The sequence below is a fragment of the Dermacentor silvarum genome, chromosome 3, assembly GCF_013339745.2.
Source record: "Dermacentor silvarum isolate Dsil-2018 chromosome 3, BIME_Dsil_1.4, whole genome shotgun sequence".
In the NCBI taxonomy this organism is placed as follows: Eukaryota; Metazoa; Arthropoda; class Arachnida; order Ixodida; family Ixodidae; genus Dermacentor; species Dermacentor silvarum.
In genome coordinates this window covers 61,608,543-61,630,200 of record NC_051156.1, presented here as the reverse complement: position 1 = coordinate 61,630,200, position 21,658 = coordinate 61,608,543, and the positions used below count along the sequence as shown (strand labels likewise).

Sequence of the window (21,658 nt, the reverse complement as noted above, 5' to 3'; positions counted from 1 at the left end):
ACGTGCCGCGCTACCTTGCACCGTGGATTACGTGCCGCGCTATCTTGCACCGTGTGACTCAAGCAGCGAAACTGACTATCGCCCTGTGCCATCGGTACTGATAATGCAGTCGACGGAAGACGCGCCAATGGAAGCTCCCGCGCCTCGGCGTACGGTGTGGAGATGGGTTTGCACAAGGCTTACCCTACGAGTGACGGTCAGGAAAGGGCACGACGCTCCTCCACTCCGCAACGCACAAAGGCGCTACGGCAGGGTTCGTCGACTCTCCGACACGGCGCAGAGAAGGCTCCGGAGTCAGATCGCCAACAAACACGGGTTTATTCACCCAAGGTACAGCTCAGTGCTACAGTCACGGCGCTTATGGGCCAAGGCTCGCCGCAAGACCGATCGAGTACGCGCGCCCGCTGCGCTAGGGCTAACCGGGTAGCAGTCCGCCAAGCGCGATAACGAGGAGTCGCGAGAACAAAGGTCTCATGTAACCACCTCGTTGCGAGCCTGTGAGCCTCTCCCGCGGCGAGGAAGCGCTCAGCGGGCGAGAGCTCGGGTGGAGAGGGTGCCCGGGGGCCGCCGCGCGGGAGGCCAATCAGGGCGCGTCCCGGTGACGTGTCTCGCGGGGCAAGTCCAATTCCGGGGGGGAGAAGCACGGTTTGTGCGGGAAAGTAAGTCCGGCGCGCTAGCCGTGTCCGCCATGTTGCCGTTACAGCGGCGGTTCCCGGGGATCGAGCTAAGCGCCATGCGCGAGCTGGGGGACGAGGCACGGGAAGGCACCTCGATCCCCACATTCCCCCCTCCTAAAGACCGAGGCCAGCCTCCTAAGTGGCTGACCGAGGCCAAGTGGCAAGGTTGACTCAGCCAAAGAGGGCTAAGCCAACGGGGCAAAGTCCAAGAGGGTGTCGTCATCTTCCTCAGGACCAGGACAGGGAGAAGGGGCCACAGCAGTCCAAGAAGGTGAAGACGTCGCTTCTCTTGACACAAAGCCAGGGGTTTGCCTTGGCCACCAAAGTTCCGCACACTGGAAGGACCCCCTGCCAGGTGGAAGAGTCAGCAGCCCAGGCAGGACGGGGCAGGGCAGCACCATGGTTCAGCCAGCAACACTGGAGGTCCACCGGACTGGAGCAGCCAGGAACGCGCGAGGCGTGGCTGCCATTTTGGCGCAGCAGCCACCACAGAAGTCACTGGGCTCCCCGGATTGCGCAGGAACAGCAGGCCGGGATAACCGGCAGCCAGGTCAGCAGCGGCAGCCGGAGTGACCCTCCTCGGCCAGAGGTCAGCGCCTGATTGGGGACCAGCCATAATTAGCGGCAGCCTAGGCAGCAGGAGGCAAGGCTGGCACGGGTTCGTGGCCCCCAGAGGCAGGAGTCATTCATGGCGGAAGGACCAGGAGCAGCAGGCCTTGAGGTCAGCAACAGGCTAGCATGGTAAGACCAGGGACAGCCGGTTTCGTGGTCAGCAAGACTGGTGGCACAGTGGAGCCAGGCGCAGGGAGCAGACTGGACGACGCAAGGTGAAGGACAGGAACGCCCCCCGGCATAGCCGGCGTGCCAAGGAAGTTGCCCGCCTGGCTGACAGCCCAAAAAGGGGCGTTAGCCAGGCTGAGGCTTGGGCAACACATAAGAGGGTATATTAGGCCACATGGGCCTGTCACCGCTTCGATGTGCGCCCTTGCACCGCAGCTACATTTCTCCATTCACCGGCATGGTAGGGAATGAAGTCCAGCTACCTGCTAGTGGGAGAAAGCTGACTAGGCGCCTCAGAAGGCGGGTGAGCACGAGAGGGTATATTAGGCCAAAAGGGCCTGTCACCACTTCAACGTGCGCCTTCGCACCGTAGCTGTGTCTCTCCGTTCATCGGCGTGGTAGGGAATAAAGTCCGGCTACCAGCTGGTGGGAGAAAACCTGCCTAGGTGCGTTTCCGTAGGTTGTACCGGTGGCGTGGCCTGGGACCAGCCGTATCACGGTTTGCCTGCGGTTCGTTGACCGCCTCCCCCTCTCCCCAGTCGTTGCTACGGGCAACGAAAGGTTTGAGGTCTGAGACGTGAACTGGACCGCCGACTGGTCTCCCTTGGGAGTCAGCCAGCTTGTATACCAGAGGGGACATTTTGGTCAGCACTCGGTACGGGCCCAACCATTTGGCCGACAGGGAGGCAGAGATGCCTTTGGCGGCGTCACTCAAGACATGGTTGCGTCTGAGGACGAGATCGCCGACACCATAGTGCACGTCCCTATGTGACCGGTCGTATTGGACCTTTTGTCCAGCTCACGCTTTTGCCAGGTTGGAACGGGCCAGGTCAAGGGCCGCGTCCATCCGTGAGCGCAGTTCCGCCGCGTAGCCGGAAAGGCCGGCTTTCGTGGCGCACGACCTGCTGCCGGTCCGCAGAACGCGGTCCATGGGGTTTGGCAGCTCTCTCCCGAAGTTGAGGAAAGCGGGCGTGTACCCAGTCGAACGGTTCACCGTGGACCGCAAGGAGAAGCCTATCTCGTTAAGACAGACATCCCAATCCCTATGTTGCTGGGCAAAGGCCGCGAGCAAGGGCTTGAGGTTCCGGTTAATCCGTTCTGTCGGGTTGGCCTGTGGGTGATACGTGGTTGTCTTGCGGTGCTTAATGCCAAAGGCAGCACACGCATCCACGAACATCTTGGCCGTGAAGTAGGACGCGTTGTCCGTTATCAGCTCCGCCGGAAAACCAAAGCGGTTAAAGACCTCGGTCAACTTGTCCCAGATTGCGTGTGCCGTTAACTTCCGAAGGGGAAAAAGTTCAACCTATTTCGTGAAGTGATCTGTGACAGCCAGGAGAAAAACGTAGCCTCGCCGGCTTCTGGGAAAAGGTCCCATAATGTCACAGGCCGCGACTTGCCAGGGTAGCTGGCTGTCGATTGGCTGCATGAGCCCGGGGGGTTTGCCCGCGCGAGGCTTCATACATTGGCACACGCGGCATTAGCGGGCGTAGTGAAGAGTGTCACGCTTCATGCCTGGCCAGGTAGCGGAGCGGCACAACTTTTGGAAAGTCTTAAGGCCACTCGCATGTCCGGCCACCCGCGAGTCGTGGAAATAGCTCAGGGTGGCTTTCCTTAGACTGCGGAGTATCACCACCTTGAAAGACTCCTGGGGAGCCTCCTCAGATGGGATATAGCGCAGGAGAGCTTTATCGGCGTCAAGCAGATACATATCGAACGTGCCCGCAGCAATACAAGCTGCGTGGCACTCGGCGCCAACAGCAATACCAGCTGTCCGGGTGCGCCCGGCGGCTTTGCCGCCCCGCTCCTCTTGGGAGCTCGGCTCTTTGAGCCCGTCAACGATTGCTATTTACAAAATGGATCGCTCTGCTGAGCCTTTAGCAGCTCTTGCCTGCTGAAGACAATACCCGATGAGGTAACGGGATCCACCAGGTAAACGTCCTCTCCCGGGGCTGGCAATCCGAGGATCGCTTCGCCGTCGGGGGTCGCGCCTTTCGAGCCATTGGAGACACAGGCTCCGGTCTCTACTAAGTGCATGAGGTTCACGCCTTTTGAGCCATTGGAGACTGAGGCTCCGGCTTCTACTTGGTGCGAATGCTCACGGGAGTGGCGGACCAAAGGATCAAATGCCGAAACAGGGGCTCGCGACAAGGCATCCGCCACCACGTATGAACTCCCTTTCCGGTAGCGCAGAACAAGGTACCACTGCCATGTCAACGCCCAGCGCGCGAGGCGGCCCGATGGCTCGCACAAGTGCTTAAGCCGGATTGTACGTCTCCACGGCAAACGGCAAGGACGCTAACGCCAACTTCCGGAGAGCAAAAAGGACCAACGGACAGGTGGTCCGCTCAATGCACAACCGACCCAATGGGGCCAGTAAACGGCAAAGAGAAGAGCTGGGCTGCCGCTCCGACAGGCGCATGAGGCCTCACATGACCGGCAGACGGATCGACAGCGGAGCGGGGTGACTCACGCACGTCGAAAATGTCGCTCGGATGCGCGTGAGACAAGCGGTAGGCGGAAAACGCGGCGACTTTGTCGGCTGAGCGAGGAGGCTCGCGCTCGACATTGCTTCCCAGCTGTGCTCGGGACAAGGAGAGGCCAGCGAGCAATTTGCACCAACAGCGAGGCAGGGAGGCTCAGCTGCGGCGCACGGGACACCGAACTGCGCTCAGGACAAAGGAAGGCCAGCGAGCGAGCTCGCGCCTACGGCGTAGCGGGAAGGCGGCACCGCGGCGTATTCGTCCGAGAAAGGCGCTCGGGACAAAGGTGGGCCAGCGAGCGTATGCGTATCTAAGCAGGGTGGCTCCGATGCGGCACATGGCGCGGCGAACGACGCTCGGGACAAAGGGAGGCCGGCGAGCGTATTCGTACCGGCATCTAAGCAGGGTGGCTCCGATGCCGCAGTGAACGACGCTCGGGACAAAGGGAGGCCGGCGAGCGTATTCGTGCGAGCATCTAAGCAGGGTGGCTCCGATGTGGCACATGGCACGGCGAACGACGCTCGGGACAAAGGGAGGCCGGCGAGCGTATTCGTACCGGCATCTAAGCAGGGTGGCTCCGATGCGGCACATGGCGCGGCGAACGACGCTCGGGACAAAGGGACGCCGGCGAGTGTATTCGTGCGAGCATCTAAGCGGGGTGGCTCCGATGCGACACGTTGGGCACAACTGAGCTCGGGACAAAGGCCAGCGAGCGGAGACAGTACGCCGGAGGGGCTAGTAGGCACCTGCTCCCCGCGCGTCTCAAACAGTTGATAAAACCCGTAACTGGCGTGGCTATATAGGACTAGCGTACACATCCGAGCTGTCGACATCACCTAGGGCGCTCCAAGGAAGGGATCGTTCCCGGTGGCCGAAAGCAGAGGGTCGCGAAGGCGAACCTACCTCGTGCTATCGGTGTCGTTCACTCCGAAGGACGATAAGTCCGCAGCCAGGGGGTGAGGCAGGAACGAGGGCCGTGAAGGGGCCTGCTCTGATGCCATGCCGAAACCACGTTGGGCGCCAGTTATGTGGAGATGGGTTTGCACAAGGCTTACCCTACGAGCGACGGTCAGGAAAGGGCACGACGCTCCTCCACTCCGCAACGCACAAAGGCGCTACGGCAGGGTTCGTCGACTCTCCGACACGGCGCAGAGAAGGCTCCGGAGTCAGATCGCCAACAAACACGGGTTTATTCACCCAAGGTACAGCTCAGTGCTACAGTCACGGCGCTTATGGGCCAAGGCTCGCCGCAAGACCGATCGAGTACGCGCGCCCGCTGCGCTAGGGCTAACCGGGTAGCGGTCCGCCAAGCGCGATAACGAGGAGTCGCGAGAACAAAGGTCTCATGTAACCACCTCGTTGCAAGCCTGTGAGCCTCTCCCGCGGCGAGGAAGCGCTCAGCGGGCGAGAGCTCGGGTGGAGAGGGTGCCCAGGGGCCGCCGCGCGGGAGGCCAATCAGGGCGCGTCCCGGTGACGTGTCTCGCGGGGCAAGTCCAATTCTGGGGGGGGGGGAGAAGCACGGTTTGCGCGGGAAAGTAAGTCCGGCGCGCTAGCCGTGTCCGCCATGTTGCCGTTACGGCGGCGGTTCCCGGGGATCGAGCTAAGCGCCACGCGCGAGCTGGGGGACGAGGCGCGGGAAGGCACCTCGATCCCCACAACAGCCGCGCGAATCAGCCGAGATCGTATCGACGCGAGTCAAAGGTCACCATCGCCGGCAAAGACGGTGTACTTAGTTCAATGCATCGTGTGACACGGACACGCCGCCTCCGAGCAAGCCCCAACCGTAGACGAGCTACAGTGTGATAACCGAAGATTCACTGGACAAATAGTCGCCCGAACGGCGCACCATTCAGCGCGCCCCAAGCTGCGTTTCGTGTCAGCGGTGAGGGCAGAATCGCGAGCATGCAGCGTGCGTGACTCCCTTCGCGCGATGTCCGCAACTGAACGGAAGTTCAATTTGATGGACTAGCCAGGCTGTGAAATTCTCAAAGCCCACCAAACAAAGAGGCAAAGGTGCAAGAAGATGCTTGACAGCACTGATGCCAAAAATTCCCACCCTGATGCGTTCTTATAAACCTGCACTGCTTGCAAAACTTTGCAGCTCGTTTTCTCAATTGTGTTCTTTTTGTCGGTCACCTCGCTCGTGGAAAGCATAGCACAACAATGGCTGGACCGATTTTGATAGTTTGTTTTGCTGTGATCCATAAACTGTGCTGCACATCAAGACAGTCTTGAAATGTTCATTTATTTTTCCATTATTTAATTATTTCAAAATAACTACATGGCTCTATGCAATGAAACACAAGTCACATGCATGTCATGTTGAGTAAAAAATTATGAGGGCACTAAAAAAGAATCTAACACTGTCTTGATATAGATTAGACATTTGGGCAAACATACAAAGTATTCCCAGTTCTGTACCATGTTTCGTTACTGTGCCAGGCTTTCCACGAGCAAGGAACTTGTAAACATTTGTAAATTCTTATAAAACAAAAATTAATGAAGATATCTTAATGAAATTTTAAATGTGCCTCTCTATTGCAATGTACAGCGTGTGTGCCAAAGTTCAGCCCTTTCTGTCAAGAAACAAAAAAGTTATTTTTCATCCCCTCCCCTCCCTTAAGTTGAAAAATGGGCGCCCGCACTGAGCGCCACAGTCGCCTACGGATTTTTATGACAATGTATATTCCGGACTTTATAAATACACCGTCAGAGTCACCAGAGAGGTAATGCAATTTAGCAACTTATTTTTCTGCCCCAACGATTGATTTTCTGGACTAAATCGCTCGTTCCGAATCACACTACCCAATCCTAAAAACCGCCATGTTGGATTTTCTGCTGGCTTGGCTGGGCTTGGCTTCCAGTAGCCCACTCTGTGGCCTCCAAGAGTGGGAGTGAGTGCGCTATCTTCTCGTCTCGGAGGCCATGCCCACCCTTGCTTGGCTGACAAAACGCTCCAGGGCATGGCACTTTTTCTGCTTTCCATTTTCGGCCAGCACTATCGTCATAACCACTTATTGCGGCTTCGTTTTTTTTTAATCACCCCGTGGTGGCACGCAATTTGAATCAATGAAGGAGCAGCCTCTGCGAGTGCGAAATAGAGAGTTAGTTTGCCCATAAGCCCATGATGCATGGCCAGGCCGCAACAGTCAATTCGAATTATCCAAAAGTTCGCTTGTGCGAATTAACAAGCTTTTACTGCATTTTCTTTCTTGCTCAACAAGCACAGGCACAAAATCGGCAAAATCTCATGTATGCAGACGTTGGATTCTGGAGTAGCGACAGCAAGACGACAGTAGCCAGTGATAGTGACCTTAAAACATGGCCACCATGATGTACTTCCTGCTCATACAGCTGTTGCCGATTGTAGCGCTCAAAAGCATGGTATTCGAGATTGGCTTCCGGTAACATGAAGAAGCTGCCAGCTGCCGGTACGGGTGCGACTTCGCTGTCGTCGTCGGATCCAATCCAATTTCAGTAGCAATCGCGCAGAAGCACGTTTTTTTTTCTTCATTCCATCAGTGTGTTTGCTGTCGTGGTGTTGTCGTAGTGTTCACCAGTCTTTGCTATGGCATGTCGTGTTTATTGGAGTTTTTTTTTTTTCTTGTCTCATGTGCATTGGGCATGGCTGAATTGGCACATAAGACTGAATTATGCCGAAGTATCACATTCTGAGCGTGAAAGAAAAACTGAAAATTACTCGCAGCATTGAGAATGCAACAAAAAAATTTGTGGTTGCCCGTGAAAAGGACTCGCCCTTGACCACTGTGTGTGATGTGTGGAACGCTTGTGAAAAGTTGAGAAGAAGCACAGTTAACAGCTTGAAGAGGTGCCATATGAGGGACTCGGCTTTTCCTGAAGTGGAAAAAGCACTGCTGCTTCGGCTGAAAAGGCGTGGAGCTTGAACTTGCCGATTAGTGGTCCCCTTCTGGCCGAGAAAGCACAAGCTTCCGCGGCTCAGCTTAACTGCAGTGGTTTTGCCAGCTGCAATGGCTGGCTGTTGCGATTCGAAGTCCTCTACGGCATAGTCGGAAAAGCTGTGTGCAGTGAGGCTGCTGCAGCAGACAGAGACGGCGGCGATGAGTGGCAGAATGACCTTTCGCAGGAAGCCTTGGCAACCTGCACTGCCGCCAACATCTTTAATTTTGATGAATCGGCACTTCTCTACTGCCTGCTTCGTAACAGGACACTGGCATTTAAAAATAAAAAATGCACCGGCGGTAAACACGCAAATGATCGAATATCGGTCGCCTTCGGCGTGAACATGACTGGTAGTCAGAATCTGCCACTCGTGTTGATCGGCCCAGGTACAGAAATCCGCGGTGCTTCACAGGCGCCCGTCTGCCATCCAGTGTTGCTTATAAAAACAACAAAAAGGCGTGGATGACCGCTCAGCTTTTCAAAGAGTACATGTGCCAACTGGACTGGCGCTTTGCCACCCAGCAAAGGAATGCACTTATTGTGCTCGACAACGCGTCGGCGCATGTTGATTTGGATAACTTGGCAAGCATCAGGCTGCTGTTGTCGCCGCCCAACACGACAGCGCTCGGTCAGCCACTCGATCAGGGCACCATCCGCTCTGTGAGGCAGATATACAGTGGAATCTCGATGATACGAATCTCACGGGGTCACGAAAAATATTCGTATTAGCCGAAATTCGTATCATCGAAACACAATTAAAACTGACTAAATTATGGGGGGATAGGGGATCAGATCGCGAAAATTGCGAGAAAAATAGATTTTTGAAAACCACACGCTTCGGTATTTGCAACGCCTAATCTACGCTGTATCAAAATGGTTTAGCTGAAAACGCACTAAAAGTGGCCGAAAAAGATTTATTCATCAGTGCGAAGGGCGAGAAAACAATTTTAAATCGCGCAATATCACTGCAATTCACGGAGACATAGCTCGTATTTCCTGCCACCGAGCGCCGCCATCTTGGTATCGTTCGAAAGCCCTAAGTTTCGCCGTTCCGCTTCTCAATTCATCCGTCGTCGCCATCTTGTAACAAATGCGCAAACACAAAAGAACATAAATGTGTTTACTTGTTAATCCTTTCGGTTTTGTTCCCATAGCTCCTTGATCTACACACAATGGTAAATAGCTGTTGCAGGGTTCACTTGTGGCCAACCACAACTTTGCCACCAGAAATTTCACATAGTGGTGATGCATTTTAGATGGCGCAAAAGACGTTCTGCTTCTCTGGCAGCAAGTGTTAATGACTGCAATATGGCGAAACGATGACTTCCGATATTATGCTCCACCATATGCGGTACAGACAACAAGCACTCCAATATCTTGGAGACAATGCAAACGTTGTTGCGCTTGCAGTGCTTTGCCACAGCACTACGAAATGGAGGGCAGTCCACAAAAGCGGCTGCTTTTTAAAAGCATCGTAAGCATGCCACACTGCAGCTCACAGTCACTACTTCACTCACTTACCATCTTCAATGTGCTATCGGTCTACATTATGCGAGACAGCCAGAAGCCGCTTGGCACAGTTGATACGGCACCTGCTCTTACAGAGAGACCCGACGCATTGAGGCACGAACCTGCAGATGCTGGCGGTATGCGTCCATGAGCTGGAGCAGCACGTCGTGCAGGCAGTCGGGGAAGGATTGCAGCAGCGACTTGAGGGCCTGTGCAGCCGTGCTGCGCGTCTCTGCCTGCGGGTGCATCACGTCCGACAGCAGACGAGCGCACAACTCGGGTTCGGGCTCCAGTTTCAGCTCGCGCCACAACCTGCACCATGGACAAATATGCACGACGTGAACAAATCACGCACGCCTGTAAGTTAGTCAAGCCTCGTTAATACGTAGTTGGCCGGGAACGACGTTTAGGTACGCACTAAACGATATACGAATAAGCTGCCAATGTCAGTTTAGCGGCTACTTACCGGCCGGAAAAGAACTACGTCACGATGCTCTCAAACACACACACTCAGACAGGCTTTACGTACGGGTGGGCAGCAAAAAAATCGGTAATCTGCACTTGCCGTCATGGCGGCCTCACCGCGACGACGGCATCTTCGAATTCGATAAGGCCGTGAGCCAGTTTGTCCATGAGGACCCGCTTACTAACTAAAACAGCAAGCACAGTGTAAACACGGTGTAAACACGAACCCCTCTCGTTCCATGACCACGGAAATTCGCTGTCAAAACGCTGGAGTGAGGAGTCGCGAGCAGCAAGCGTGCAGTCTCTCTCTTCAATGCGAATTAGACGTCGAAAGCACAGCGCATACGAAGCTTACAGCACTAGTGGCACCTTGTCTCCAGTTCGCTTTGAAGATAAGCTTGCACGGGTGCATACTTTTTCCACATCGCAGATCGCTTTCAAGATACGGCGGCCGAAGTAAACGCCACGCCTCCTTCGCCGTGCTTAGCGAGAAAGCGCGCTTCCGCCCCCTCCCCCTCCCTTTTCTCCGAGATTAAGTCAGCTGACCGCCGCATGCTTTCACTTGCACACACAGCGTACGGCGCGCGGCGACGATGTTGTCGTGTTTGGACTTTACACGGAACCTCAAAGCGATGCCCACGGTGACAGCAAAAATGCGCTTCGCAATAAAATGCACTTCTGCGTGGTTACTACTTGAACTGGATCCGACAGCGACAGCGAATTCGCACCCCCTACCGGCAGCTTCTCTGCGCTACCGGGAACTTATCTCGAAGGCCATGCTTTTGTGCGCGGCAATCGGCAACAGCTGTACGAGCAGGAAATACGTCATGGTGGCCATGTTTTAAGCTTACTATCACTAGCGACTGTCGTTCGGGCGTCGCAACTCGAGAATCGAAATTCTGCGCACATGAGATTTTGTGCCTGTGCGTGTAGAACAATAAAGAAAAATAGTACGCACTAACCGTTTGGTGGGCAATGAGTGACTACGGCTTAAGCGGTCAGCCAATATGTGGGGTTCAATGGGGGCTGGGTGGGGGAATCTTCATGAGTACGTTTAAACCGTAATTACGCATTAAGCAGGTACGTATTAACGAGGTTTGACTGTACTATCAATCACCATGAAAAGTAAAACCGCATGCAAGTATCAATGCACACTGCAGTTCGACCATCATGGGATTTATGGAAAGAAGAAGAAGAATGTTTTATTGCACTAAAAAGTTATACAAAAATGATTGTGACTGCATCTGGATCCATAGCCGATATGGCTAGTTATGACCCATTTCAAAAAGGTTGTGTAAGTACAGAATCAATTAGAGAGTACAATGTTAACATGAACATTACAGCATCAATGCGGCATGTATACAATATCAGCAGCAACTTGCAAGTACAATATTAATATGGTGACTGGTAGCTCTAGGAAAGAAAGAGCCTCTTGAGTGAGGGCGCAATATTTGGCAGACATAGGATATTGTTCGACGACCGTAAACATTGTGGACTACCGGCAGATAAGATTTTTTTTTCGCCTGTCGAGTGTTACACCTGGTTTTTACTAAAACTGATGAATGATAGGGTATGTTCTTGTAAATTATTTTGTGTACTAATGTAGCACTTTTATATTGCATAACGACATTAAATGGCATTATGTTGAGGTTTCTGAAAAGCTCTGTGGATGGTGCGTTCTTGGGCGCTGATGCGATGGTTCGTACAGTTCTTTTTTGCAGGATGCTAACCACCGAGCAATACGAAGCATACGTGTAGCCCCATGATTCTATGCAGTATGCTAGGTGACAGTGAAATACGTTAAAATATAATATACGAAGTGTCTGTAAATTGAAATATTTTCGAGCCTTAAATAACGTGAAGCATCCAAAGCTTAGTTTTTTGCAAAGATGATCAATGTGAGTCGCCCAATGGAATGATGAATCGAGAGTCGCGCCAAGGTAAGTATGTGCGTTTAGCTTCTCAATAGCATTTCCTCCAATGTACAGCCCACATGTTTCAGGTACCATTTATCGGTTATAGGTGAAAACAACATACTTAGTTTCCTTTGTGTTTAGCAGTAATTTGTTTCGTTTAAACCATTGAGAAGTTACTTCTAGTTCATTATTAGCGCGTAATTCTGCTTCCTGAAGAGAGTGGTGTGCTATAAGTAGGGCAGTGTCATCTGCATACAGAGCTGCTTGCGTGTGGGTCAAGGAGAGAGGATAATCATTGATAAAGAGGGAAAACAAGATCGGTCCAAGTACTGAACCTTGTGGTACTCCCGTTTCAACTACAGTTAAACCTGGATATAACGAAATTGACAAGTTCCCCAAAAAACTTCGTTATAAAGAGGATTTCGTTATATGCAGGTTCGGCATGAAAATTCGAAAAAGAAACGTTTACCGTATAAACTTGATCCTAACGCGCACCCGTTTTCCGTTTTCGTTGAAGCACTCATGCTTGGAATGTCACACCAGGTACAGGATGCGTGGACACGTGTCGTTTCGCACAAGCGCGAGACATCGGAAACGAAGAGCGAGCGTCACGATGGCGTCGTAGCGTCGTATAGTGTTACAGTAGAACCCCGCTGTTACGTTCCCCAGCTGTTCGTTTTCCGACGGTCCCGGCACACCTCCCATAGAACCGCGCAAAAAACGAGAGTGATGCTGTCGTGGCTGTTTATGCTGTACGCCTCCTACCTGGAGGCGTGCTTCCCTGGAGCCGTGCCTTGTAAGCGCGTGACCATCTTTGCGGCTTCTGAAATCCTCACGCGGCAGTCGCTTGCTCATTTCGAAGGCCATATTATCGTCGCGGTTGGGCTGGAGCGGGGTGAGCGCTGCAGTGTGCCCAGTTTGGTTGCGCTTCTGTGCTTTCGTACTTTGCGTGCGCCCTCTTTTTACCGCGACCAAATTCGAAGCATTCGTTAGAACAGCATGGCGATCTAAAAATACTCCGTTATATCTGGAAGCAGCGTCAATAGGCAGAGTCACAAAATCGTAAATGTACTGAAATGTGGTCGCTACAACCGATAGATTGTTTTAACTGGGATATCATATCTGTGTTCGACTGTATTCAAATTCAATATTCCATTCTTGACTTTTTGAGCCACTGCAGTTGCTGACAGATAATTTATACGTGCTCAAGTATTCAGACAACTTCGCGCCCCTGCCACACATCCTGTAGATATAATGCATGAGCATGACTGAAATTTTGGATGCCTTACAGCCCTCCGTTCCGATATCTCGGACTTTGTCTGCACAAATTTGGTCACCGAGATGACCAGTAAGAGTGATGTTTTGTTTTAGTACATTGCCAGCACCTTCTTAAAACCACAAGTAGCAAAGGATGCTAATGCTGCGACCTGGTCAACTCAGTAGTCACAGACCACTCCCAAATTAAGGACAGGCCAAGCCAAGCCAAGCCAAGCCAAGGGACAAGCCAAGCCAAGGGACAAGCCAAGCCAAGAGAATCTGCTAAGTTGTCAAGGCTATCAAGGCTACATTTGTGTTTTTGTGATGCCCCACACATTTCACGTTTGTTCCTTTACAAGTTAAGCAGAGACACAATCTCAGGGGACATTGCTATCTGCCGTTATTCATTTTTGTAAAACGGAATCAAGCAGCTTTAAGTGGCGCCAACTCCAACCTCAATGTCTGCTCCAACGAGGGCAGCAACGATGCGACGACAATGCCAGAAAATGAAAGTCATAAATAAATGTGATATCCTTCGGCAGGTGGAGAATGGTTGACCTCTGTTGCAAGGTGCCGGGGGATGGAGATGGTGCATGCACTAACTGCACTTTTGCCTATCTGTAGCAACCACATGACAATGGTCAAAATACAGACTGACAAAGCTGTGTGCAACGAATAAGTGCAGCAACAGGTTAACAAGCTCCTTCTGGCCACCTTGTGGCATAAAGACACTTCTTTTCTGGCCAATCCACTCTTTTAGACTCGTAATAATTCAGACTTTTAAGTGATCCCCTCCAAGACCGAATTATCAGTCAGCGACTGTGTTAGACATGATTCAGTTTGACCTGGAATTTCAACATTCACATGCCCATGGCAGAACAAGACTGGGGACTGCAAAGAGGGGCATACTTTTCAGCCAGGGCCTTGATCTCCTCCTTGGCATCGAACCGCGCAACCCACACTCGGGCAGCCAGCTCAAGGCTGTTGGCAGGGTCCGTCTCCTTGGTTGGGACCACCAGCTGGAGCATTAGCAGGCACTGCACACACATAAATGCACGTTAGAAAGGAATCGAAACACGACCTACTCTTAGACCCAGAAGTATGTGTAACGCAGAATTGCTTCTCACATCAACCACACGTACATTCTTCCTGGCCCCTATCACACCTTGCACTTTATATACTCTCATGTCCACATGAGCACCGTGTATACCGCTTACAACGTAAGTCGCAGGAGTCGCGAATATCCACACTATAAGCGGTACCACACTATAACCAAAACAATTTTATTGCGATAGCAATGATATGGACACTCCAGGCGCATTTCTGCCATCACCGTGAGGTTCCGCATAAAGTTCAAGGGCGATAAAACAGTCGACGCGCACCGTATGCTGTATGTGTGTGTGAAAGCGTGCGAGGGTGAGCCGGCGATCGCGACTCAATCCCGCACACGCAAGGGAGGAAACTGGGAAGGAAGCACGCAGTCTTCCGTCGCACACAAGGCTCCGGGAGAGGGTAGGGAGGTGGGAGGGGTTCTACTGCAAGTGACCGTGCACGCAGCCGCCGGGGCCGCTGTATCTTGAAAGCCATCTGCAACGGGGGTACAGTCTGCCATGTGCTGCCTTTTCGCAGCTTAGTTTGGGATCATGTGAGACGCAGCATGAAGGTCAAATAGCTCGCTGCTGCTGCCGCGCTTTCTCACTATAGCGTTTTGACAGAGAGTTTCCGTGGTCATCGAGTAACATTTCTTTATGTTTGCTGCTGTGCATGTGACACCATGCTTGTTGATGCGCAGAGAGCAGCAAAAGCGGATGCGGTTTCACGTAATCCCATCACTGCGTCATTCTGCCCGCTCAGCGATTGGAATGCGTAGCCGGTGTGGCGGCCGAAAAATAGAAATGAAGCTATTCACGCGTGCGACGTCGCCAGACACGCCGGCTGCGTCGTCTCATTATGGAGTATAGATGCCGGTTGTTCCCCACTGTTGAGGTCGCGGAACTTAAAGTTCGAGTGCACGTAACGTTGCAGTACTGTATTTACTCGATTCTAACGTGCCCTCAATTATAACGTGCACCCACTTTCCGGGACAAAATAAAAAAATAAAAATCCTTTACAGTACCACGCACCCCATGCTTTCGGACAGCATTAGCATTGACGACAGCAAACAGCATTAGCATTGATGCTTCGCCTAAAATCAAATTAGTAGACCGCTAGACAAGGTAAGGATTAGCAGTTTTATCAGCCGTATAAACTTGCAAACATTCGCTTACTAAATAAATTAACAAGCATGGTGTCATGCGCGCAGAAGCAAATATGGAACACATCTTGCTCCTTGACCGATGCATAGAGCTGTCAAAACGCTGGAGTGAGGAAGTGCGGCGAGCGAATTGACCTGCATGCTAGCATGCCTGTCGCTTCAACGCGACCTGTAAGCGGTGATAACACGGCGCGCGGCGGACTTCCCCCGTCACAGATCGCTTTCAAGATAGGGCCAAGGTGATCGTATTGCCGAAGTGGATCGTCGCACAATACGTCTTGCTTTAGTCTACTTCCGCGTCTCTTTGCTGGCAAAAATCCTCTCCTTCAGTTTGAGCCAGTCTTTGCTGTCAAACTCCATCAGCCACTTGTTGAAAATATCCCTTGTCATCCGGGTGCTTTTGTTAGAATCCCAGTCCACGGGAACATGCACCTTCCGCAGGCATAGCGGTCTTCTCAACTTGCCTATAACAAGCAGCCTTGCTTTCTCACTCCCGTCCATGTTGCAGCAGAAGAGAACACTTACGCGCTCCTTCGAATTCTTGCCGCCATGGCACGCGTCTTTTGAAAAACAGGTCTTTCCTGGCCTCAACTTGTAAAAAAATCCCACTTTCGTCGACATTGAAAATATAGCGCGATGCATAGCCTTCGAGGTGCACTGGGAGGACGTCGGTTTTACAATCGGCTACAACAGTGCCGTAAATGCTGGCTGACTCTCCAGAAAGGGACTTGAAGGCGATTAGATTCCATGCCTTGATTTAATCCGGTTGAGCAAACCTTCACTGCACTTGAACACTTCTTGGTTCAGAACAACGGCAAGTTGCTCCGCACATTTCCACAACAGTAGACCGTTTACGGGAATGTTTTGCGAACGGGCGTCACGAAGCCAGACCAGTAAGGCCTCTTCAACGTCGGGGAATAAAGCCTCACGGAGTCAAAACTTCTGGGGCTGCAATTCTCTGGAGAGTTGCTTTGCAAAAATAGCCTCCTTGGCGCTTATAATCGAGTTCACAGTTTGCTTCGATAAGCTGAAGGCCACAGCAACGTCCACCTATTTCTTGCCCTTCTCAATTGCTCGATGATATCGAGCTTGTCCTTCAGAGATATCTGCTTGCGCTTCGTCGCTACTGGTGGTTTGCGATGCACGGCGTTGGCTGATCCATTCAGCTCCATTACACCGTTAACATCCCGACACATCCGCATGCACAGGATGACAAGATTAACAAAGCACTCGCCGCGCTGAACGTAAATGCCCCAAAGCAATTTATTCTAAAAGGTGGCGCTACCGGGCGAACAAGTTTTTGTTTTTCTTTTTTTAACTTTGGCAAAAATATTATGCAAGTATAAGTGGGAGGTAAATATCGCCTTTATGCTCATATTTTAAAAATTCTTTTACGATGCGAGTCGATGGCCGACAGTGTTAAAATACTGTACATACACGATTCTAACGCGCCCTCGATTGTAACATGCACCCGTTTTCCGTGACGTCCTTTACAGTACCACGCACCTCATGCTTTCAAACAGAAATACAACTTTCTCTCATTTGGAAAAACAGATTTCCTCCCGATGCACTAAGTTGCGACGAATAAAGAAAGTTGCAGTTTCGTCCGAAAGGCGAAGCATCGAATGCGATAGAAAATTAGTAGACCGCTATACGTAGTAAGGATAGCAGTTTTATCGGACGTATAAACTTGCAAACATTCGCTTACTAAATAAATTAACAAGCACGGTGTCACGCACGCACAAGCAAACATGAACACATCTCGCTCGTTGACCACGGAAACGAACTGTCAAAACGCTTGAGTGACGAAGCGCGGCGAGCTAATTGACCTTCGTGCTAGCATGCCTCTCGCTTCAACGCGACTTATGGATGGCGAAAACACCACGCGCCGCAGACTTTCCCCGTTGCAGATTGCTTTCAAGATAGGGCCAAGGCGATCATATCACCGAAGTGGATCGTTGCAGATTACGTCCTGCTTCGGTCCACTGAAACCATTCCGCGTTGCTTTGATGACGAAAATCCTCTCCTGTTTGCGCGAGTCCCACACGCAAGTTTCGGATTATCCGGACGCCTGTGAAGCGGCCCGATTTCCGTCCGTCTCCGCACACATGATCACTTTCCTCTTAAATGCGGCATCATGATGAACTCGGTAATTTATGCTGATAGAGCAGACACAGAGAACGTGAAGACAGACGGTAGACTATTGCCTAAGCACGTGTACTGCAGCACATGGAGGAAGCTACGGTAGCTGGGCTAGAGAGTAGTTAGGCTCGACATGCGTGCAAGGAGGCTGTTAGAGGTGAACCGGTTGTGAAAGGCTATGTTGTAATCTTTACGTGTGCCGTAGTATGAGCCATTCATCTAGAGCTTGTTACACATGCTAACACTGAATGCTTTCTAGAAGCTTTTCGCCAATTCACCTTTCGCCGTGGCTACTCTCGCGTTGTTTACTCTGACAATGTGTTATGCTTTAAGCGTGCTTCGCGAGAGCTTCGTGCGTTATATGAACTCTTACGAGGCAGCTGCACTTTGAGACTATTTTTGCTTGCATGGCTTCTCATGGAAGTTATCATCAGAATGCGCTCTTTGGTGGGGTAGTTTGTGGGAGTGCATGGTTCGATCTATTTAGGGCAGTCTCCGAAAGGCTCTTGGCACATCATTCATCTATTACAAGCAATTAGCCACTGTCTTTAGAAGTTGAAACCACCATAAACAGTCGCCCTTTAACATATCTGTATGCTACACCGGATGGACCAGAAGTGTTAACTCCTGCTCATTTCTTGCACGGTCGGAGGCTCACTGTCCTTCCCAATTTACAAGCACTCAACGTTGAACCCACGATGCGTACTGAGCTGCTTGAAACGTGGATTCAAGGGCAAAAAATTCAAGAATACTTCTGGAAGTGGTGGTATAAAGAGTACAGTAGAACCTCGTTCATACGTTGTGGGGATGCGCGACTCTCACGCGTCCCCTGATGTTGTTTTTCCCGCATGTCTCCTGTAGTCCGGCTTCTCTGCGTGGCTAAGCCCGGCGGTGGTTGCGGCGCGTTGCGAGATGGCGCTAGTGTCGCGATGCCACCGAACACGGCGGGGTCACTTGGGAGAAAAAGGTCGGAGGCGCTCTCTCTTTGGCGGGGGATCGGCGACCAACACGCACGAACGCTTCGCGCGTGCGCCGGCCCGCTTCGCGCGACCGTCGCGCGAGGCTTAGAGCGGGACACCGGTATGGACGAACACAGATCATTCGAGCGCGCCACCGTTCGCGTGACTGTACACGTGAACGAGTGGGCGATGGTGTCATAGCATGGGGCGAACGTATTCGCTCGCTATCGGGTCGCGGTGAGTCGGACTTCCTTGATTTGTCGCGCGCCCGTGTGAATGTTCAATTGGTTGTAATTCGGCTAGTGTGCATTAGTGTATGAAAGGTGCAATAAATGCCCTTTTGATTGTTTGCACTAGTGTGTTGTCGTTCCTTTGTCCCAAGAGCACATGTGAGACCCCACGTTTTAAAAAAATACGCGAAAAATAAACGTACGATCTCGGAAAACGTACGATCCGAATTCAGTAAAAATTGAAGCTGACAAGCCCATATTGAGGTGCAAAGGCAGAAAACATTTATTTCTTGCAAAACATAGTTACAGTCGAATCTCGTTAATTAGAACTGACGCTGTCGTCCCGTCAAAGTTATGTGTATTCCAATGGGCGAGAACGCTCGGTAATTCGAACGCGAAAGCATTTGCGACGGTTGATTCGAACATAACCGCGCACCGACAATGCTCTCAGCAGCACACGCCAAATCAGGTGGAGGCACCTCCGACTGGCAATGCTCCGACACCGCCATAAAGCAAAAGCTTAGGAGAGACCCCTCAATGCTGCGCGGAGAAATAAAAAAAGAAAGAAAAAAAATACCACGGCGAAAATTTCCTCTCTCGAATGGTAAGGTCGTCGTTTCAGCGTCGCGCTGAAACACGCGTGTACGCGCCGACGTCTCAGCCAACGCAGCGGCTGCGGCGCAGAGGGAAGCGATGTGGAGGCCCAGTCCGGCCAACGGAACTGCCCACGCCGGCCAACGCTCGCTTCAACGGCAGAAAACGAAACTTAGGGGAGCGGGTTAAGCTGGCGCGGGGCCGGCGCGCGCGCACGGAGAGTCGAAGGTGAGAGAGCTACGAGGGAGTTGAGAGGGAGGGCGAGGGGAGCCACCGAAGCGACGGGGTTGCTGGGGCCAAATGCGCTTCCCTGCCGCCCTCCTCAGTCACCTTCGACGCGGTCTCCGCGCGCGCGTCGCCGTGCCGGCACGGCCCGCTTCCTGAAGTTTCGTTCACTGCCGTTATCGGAATGCGAGAGAGAGAGAGATATTGTGGTTGTGAAGAGGAAGAGGCGCTATCAGGATGCGAGCGTTGGCCGACGTGGGCAGTTCCGTGGCCCTCGCTCGCTATTTGCTTGCGTGCCGTGATATTTCACGACTCGCACCGTTCGTACGTAGCGTTATGGTGCACAAATACGTCAAAAATAAGTCCTTTTAATTCGAACAAAATTTTCAAGTGTACTTTCTGCTGGTGCGTCACACCCTTGGACAGGAACAACTCCGTTTGCACACATTTCAGACCCTTGTCCGCATTTTCGTTGTCTTTCGTGCGAAAGAAGCTTCAGTAAGGCTTCCAGGCCAGCAGGCTTCGGCAAAGGTAGCCGGTGGGCGCAAGCCTTCGTTCCCGTCGCCGTCTTCAGGCGAGGCTCGTCCACCACCACCTCCGCTACTATCTCGGCGAGTCGTAGCGCGTCTGCCTGTTTTCACCGCTTAGTAGTTCGCGTTGAAGGAGGGCGAGGTAGCGCAAAGGTCAATTTGCTCGCCGCTGCTGCCATGCTTCGTCACTTGTGGCAAACGAGCAATGCAGAGAAATCGCGAAGGGGGATTGAGCACTGCAGAGAAGACGCGCGGCGGCTGTCTGCCACTTAGCGCTCCACAAGCACATGAGAGCGGCCTTTTTGCACACCTGAATGATAATTTTTCGCTGCAGAACTTATCATACGACCGCAGTTTGCCGCAATGCTGAACGTTGCTGCCGAATAAACGTATTTTGCGGGAACGTATTAACCGGAATCTATTAACACATTCCTCTATGGGGTTATGTTTATTTTTCGCGATTGCGAACGTAGGAGCCGGGAAATCGTATTAGGCGGGAACGTATCAGCGAGGTTCTACTGTATCTGATTTTACTCAGAAATGCCCATAATAGACCCGCGATCGCTCCAACACGAATACCGACAAATGACGTGCTTATTGTAACAGATGAAAATGTGTAAATAGTTTGCTGGACGCTGGGAAAAGTAGTGGATACTTTTCCTGGTGCTGATGGGGTGGTTCGTGCCTGTCGCTTGAAATTGTCGAACGGCCAGGTAGTCTCGCGAACAGTGCTGCATTTGTACCCTTTAGAAATATGCCCCTAGCACATCTCGTGCCGGCAGTGTTGAAACGCCCATTTCAAGTATAGTGGTAGCGTCGTCTGCTACACTGTGTTGCGCACAGAAGCCGACGAGAAAGAGGTTTGGAGGAGCGCGTGTGGCACGCGGAATTCGGTGCATGGACACAAAAAAGAAAACAAGAAATGAGACCCTGAAGACGAGCTGACGTATTGTGTCTTTGTCTCAAGGCTTGTCCGTCCCCGACGACAAAGCCTGCTCTTTCCTTTCAAAAGGCTCTCGCCTTTACAGAGGCCATTTTGAAATACCAACGGCTATATGGTGACGCAGATTTAGGGTTGTACTCAATTCTAACGCACACGTAATTTTTGGACCTGTTTTATCGGGAAAAAAGTGCGCATTAGATTCGACTAAATACGGTACCTTGTCAAACAACAAACAACTGATCGTCGGTAGAACGGAGATCAGTGACATCTATTCTTAAGTATCGGTACTTCGATATTAACAAGCGACTGCTTATATGAAGTTGTGTGCTCCGAGTCTTTAATCTCTCTTTATCTTTCCTTTTTTATTCTGATGACACTGCAATCATTGCAAATCATCCGTCATTTTATCAAAAGTGGTCAAAGGCAGCCCGATCAATTCAAACCAAGTACGGCTGCCTGCGTTCATCCTGCAGGAGCAGTTCCGGCACGGAAAGCATGCCAAGCGATGTTTGACGTTGGAAGCTATTGAATTTGGTATGTCCGCGATACAGAAGTCTGCTGTAAAGGAGTGCTGACCAGCCTTGCTAGCCTTATAATTTAGTAAATTATATCCGAATGTATGTTGTAAAGAATCCATTGTATACGAAGCTCAGTCAATGGAAAAGATAGGAAGATCAACATAACGCCGCATATTGGTACGTAGTATCCGAATGTCTGTTGTACGCAGATCCATCGTAACGAGATTATACTGTAAGTGGTCTGTATATGAAAGCCCC

The 21,658-nt window shown here is 51.7% G+C and overlaps 1 pseudogene; it reads right to left on the bottom strand.

Moving 5' to 3' along the window:
- The window catches only part of LOC119444421 (eIF-2-alpha kinase activator GCN1-like), a 152,488-nt pseudogene that overhangs the window by 88,577 nt on the left and 42,253 nt on the right, over window positions 1-21,658 (bottom strand).